Consider the following 5,186-nt stretch of genomic DNA (forward strand, 5'->3'; position numbering starts at 1 on the left):
AAAACAAGACACAACACAAAGGTATTTTGAGTAAAATACCAGGTATAAAAATGCGTGAGTTCTCCGATGCTATGCCAAAGAAAATCTGCTTTGGAAGGTAACTTCAGGTCAAATGGTTTACCTGAACTAGATCCCAGATATGTACAGTGGTACATAGACGGATAAAAATGGTGGGCAGAACAGGACCGGGTATCTTTGGACCAGGCAGCAAACTTTCTATTTCAATGGGTACTTGGTCCACGGTTTTTCGGGCTGAGATATCTACTACCAATCTCAATTTCTGCAAGACTGAATCGTGAAAAGGGTTTAAAAGGCGCTTTTATAGTTATATTTTCAGATTGCTAGGCGGCCATAAATGCCCTTTCCAATGGGACGATCACTTCCAGGCACGTCAAGGAGTAATAGGACACTATTCAACTCTTGTCAGCAAGGAACACGGCATTACTATGCTGGGTACCAAAACACTGCAGGATCGTGGGTAACTCGTCTTCCGTACTTGTGGGACCGGAACCGCTTTGCGGACTCAGAACCCAGTAAGTCTTGGGGAGAGGTTGACTTTTAGTTATCTTTTCGCTAGGAAAGACATACATCTTCTGAACAGAGTCGATATCAATGTGCTTGTGGGCTATCTGACGGACCATAATCATCTGCGCTCTCACATGCACCGGATTGGTATTTCCACAGACAGGGATTACCGTCATTGCCTTGAAGACGAGGAGACGTCAAAGCACATTATGTGTGATTGTCCGGCATTGGGCCAACCTAAGACTGCAAAGCTTGTTATTTAGCTTAGAGTCATCGCTCAAAGTTGAGATGGAGCCGGGGTCGAGCTTTTACACTGTACCTTTCGCTCACAAAGAGAACTATTTTCGAAAACTTATTATCAAAGCAGGATATTTAGAAATCCATAATAAAACTCTGGTCACGAAAAGTATCCAGTTATGCCAAGAATTTTAGATAGACTTAATTTTTTTTCGATTTGCAATGCAAAAATCACTTTGTTATCTTATTCATGTCATTATGCCATTATGTATGTACAAGTTTGTGTATTCAAAATTCAGAGTTTTTTTCACATTAAATTATCAAATTATTATTCACTTGGTTCGCAATTATTTTTTATGCATAATCATACATTTCTCAGCGAAGCGTTCAATCTAAGCACCAAGTTAGATTATCTAACGCATTTTTATGCATTTTTTAGGAAATACTAGTTGGCAATAAGCATATTTATGTACGTTTGTCCCATGCTGCATACCACTAACCATTTTAGCACTAATTTCTACACGAAATCTCCAGTAGTAGATAGTCAATCTCTGTACTTTGTTTGAGAGGCGCGTTACGTTTTTTCGTACCCGTCCTTTGTGGTTTGTGGTGAATTAAGAACTGCTGCCGCAACAAAGGTAAACACACCAATTTATACTTGGAAGAAGCTTCAAAATTTTTTTTTTTTATACTTCTAGCTTTTTTCATTTTTTCGCGCGCCTATTTTCCAAAACAAACTTAAAGCTGTGCCATAAAACCATAACACAACAGCACAAACAATGTAAGATAAACATACCAAGTAACAACATTTATTTACTTCTTATATTTTTTGCAAACTTTTTTTTTTTACTACATTTTGGACGCTGCTGAGCTAATCGGTTTTAGGTTGTCAGTTTGAGTTGCTGTCATAGAGCTTGTTCTTATTGTTATTGCTGTTGTTAATATGCGCGAGAACAGAAGTGTTGATACTTGCCGATCCTCAAGCTCTCACACCCCTCCCAACTCGACTCCCAAGGGTGGCTGCAAAATAAATGCGATCATCAGTGCTGGTGGATAAGAAGCCAAACGACTGACCGACGCGCCGCCTGATGGGCTGATTGATTGACTGGTTATACCCAAAGCTCGACGCTCAGCGCATGTTGATTATTTATGTATGTATTTGCAGCAGCTGATATTAGCTAGGTACATACATACATACTTACATCTACAATTGCTGCACAGCTTCTTCTTCAATTGAATTCGAAATTTGCATAGATCACAGGTGTCGCGAGAAATATCATAATCGAATTTACATACGTACGTACATAAATATGTATGATCGCCACTAAGACAGCTAGCAATATGAGTTTTTGTTTTTAAATATGATCTTCAATCAATTAAATTTGCGAATATTATTTTTATTTATACCCGAGTGCACTTGTGCACAAGGGTGTATTAACTTTGTTCACATAACGGTTGTTTTTAACAGCCAAAACGAATCGAGATAGATATAGACAAATGTATACTTAAATGCTCAGAATGAATAGAGAAGTCGATTAAGTGCTGTCTGTGTCCGTCTGTCTATCCGTCCGCGAACATGATAGCTCGAGCAAAAACTGAGATATCGAAATTTGGTATGTAGGTTTTCCTTTGTCCAGGGTAGGTTGGTATTGAAAATGGGCGGAATCGGACTGTAACCACGTCTAATTCCCATATAACGGTAATTTACAGAAACACGAAATTGCCGGTAAATCAGTAACTCCTGAAGATAATTCACTTAAAATCGATGACTGCAATAACTACTTCGCATAAAATTAGATCATTATAAATATTTGGAAAATGGGCGGGCTGCCGCCCACTTATGACCACAAATGTGTACCTCGGTAACCGATTTATCAATTTCTACCAAACTCGGTGCACTTAGTAACCTTGGTACAAGAAAGGAATTCGTTGAAAATTATTCAAATTACTCCAAGTTAATAGTTACAACTCCTAACTCCTAGTTACATCTCCTAACAATAAATATATAAGCTATATACTTTCGAGAATTGGCTGCGGCACCGCCCACTTTATGACTACTAAGGGATATCTCAGTAACAGATTGGGCGGTTAAGCGCCAACTTGGCGATTTTTTTTGGATATTTGCGCGTGAAAATTTAGCCAATTTTTTCCCTTCAAGTCAATATTTTGTGCGGTATCATGTAAATGCGTCGAAACACGTGATAAGTAGGTTATGGAGCTAGAGCTGTAATTTTGATTTGGCAACACTTTTTATTCTTATCGTTTTGTTGTAGCATATGGAACATTTGCCAATATTAAACCACCGTTTGTGACAACTCCCGCTGAATGTGAAGTGTGCAATTTCATTTGTGGGAACAGATGATTTCGCTCTATTATAGCTTTTATTTTATTTTTGGCGTCGAACGCTTAAAAGTTATAGTAAATTTATTAATTGCGCAGTCCTATTCGGAAATGTGTCAATACAAATATTTTTCAAAGTATGAATATATTTTTAAAGAAAATTTTTTGTACATCACTATCATATAAGTAATTTGTGTTTTTTATTATTACCATGAAGACATTATATATGTTTTATGGTTTTAAAAACTAATTTATAACAAGATCTCATTTTTAAAATAAATGATTTTTTAAGTCAATTTCATGAATTTTATAAAAAAAAAAATTGGCGATTTATTTCAGAAACGGCTTTGTTCTTTTTAATCAATCTGGACACCCTGCTCGGTAACCACTTTATCGATTTCTACCAAGCTATGTTCAATTATATAATTAAGTCTAACTCAGCATATTATCGAAAACGTTTGAAATAGGGAAAAACACTTCTGCTTATCATGCAAATGTAGTTTAGAGAAAGTTGAAACGACGATATTTGATACCTGCACCGGGTATATAAAGTACGGTTTCGCCCGAATTTATACTTCTTTACTTGTTAATGTCGGTTTTATTAGATTTTCTTTTTAGCTGTCAACTTTTCATGTTCAATGATATTTTTTGTTGTATCCAAAATGCATTAAATAACCACACCTTAAAAGAAAAAATAATAAAAAAATAGTAGGAAAAATAACAACAACAGGGAAATACCTTGCATTAAGTTGAACAATAAAGTAAATTTAAGCTGGTATTCCGCCGTTAATAATTACTCACTTAAAACATGACACCGAAATAGCAGCTAATAAATGAGCAGCGTTTTATTAAAGAGTACTGTAGTGGGAGGGGAGTGGGAAAATATTTTGACTTCCATTCACCTGGTAGTGGCCAGAAGTGATTCTTGTGCATACGGTTCGAATCGTAGCTAACTACGTCCGGATATTTACATCCACGTATCCTATGGGTAGCGACGAAACTCCCGTTTGTGAGCGACCTAAAATGAGAAGGCGTTAAAATTCGCGTGCGATGAGTTTGGGTCTCGCCACGTTAAAACCCCGCCCAATGAAAAATACAAACATGCCTGGGATGAGACCCCCTCTTTTGATGACGACCATGGCAAACGCATAAAGGACTATGATTTGAATATCCGAACCCTTAATGAGGAAGGTGCCTCGGCCCGGCTGGTTGATCCTCGTAATGACAAGAGCTGACATCACCATCATCGCCATCCAATAAACGTGATGGACGGGATAAGGCAAGGTAAAGGAGCGCAAATTCGGTGTTAGATTTGTGGTGGGAGATTCTTCAACATCTCGCTCATCTCCGCCCATTCCGAGGGCCAAACATCGACTCTGAGCACTCTCTTGTTGCAGCCAAGATACGCACCCGCCTATGTGCAGCAAAAAATGTGCGCCCAACAACGCAAGGAAACCTTAACGTCGAAAAGCTGCAATGACTACAGACCGCAAATTCATTCGCCCCTTGATCCTTACAGCTGCTTTCTGCGAGCACTCTTTAATAAACCGACATACGTGAGCAGTGGAACCACAGTTCCCGCTAAACAAGTATAGCCGCCGAAGAAGTAGTCGCATTTCTGCGAGCCAGAAAGAACCACGAAGCCGCATTTGCCGCATTAAGAAGAGAGAGGCCGAAATACGTGAATGCGAAGCGCTTGTGATCCTTGCCGACAAGAAATACGCCCGAAAATTTTATCACAGAGTTAGGTGACTTATGGAATTTGGTATCCTTGCGGAACTAATACGGCTGACCAAAATTACGTTGACCAATATCACCAGCTCCGTCAGAATTGGTAAAGATTTTTCCGAGCCGTTTGATGCCAAACGAAGTTTCAGACAATGTGTGTGAATCGCTCTGGCACAACACTTTACAAGAGCGGCGTATGCCGATGACCTCGACATTCTCGATAAGAAAAAGGGCTATGTCTGTTCTGCCTTCCCGGGATTAGATAGAGAAGCAACGCGAATGGTGAACGAGCCCAAAACGAAGTATTTGCTGGACTGGACTGAGTAGGCAATTAAGAAGTAAAGTCCTCTTTCGTC

Source organism: Rhagoletis pomonella, unplaced genomic scaffold (genome assembly GCF_013731165.1).
Source record: "Rhagoletis pomonella isolate Grant_MI unplaced genomic scaffold, Rhpom_1.0 Rhpom_scaffold_00002, whole genome shotgun sequence".
NCBI lineage: Eukaryota > Metazoa > Arthropoda > Insecta > Diptera > Tephritidae > Rhagoletis > Rhagoletis pomonella.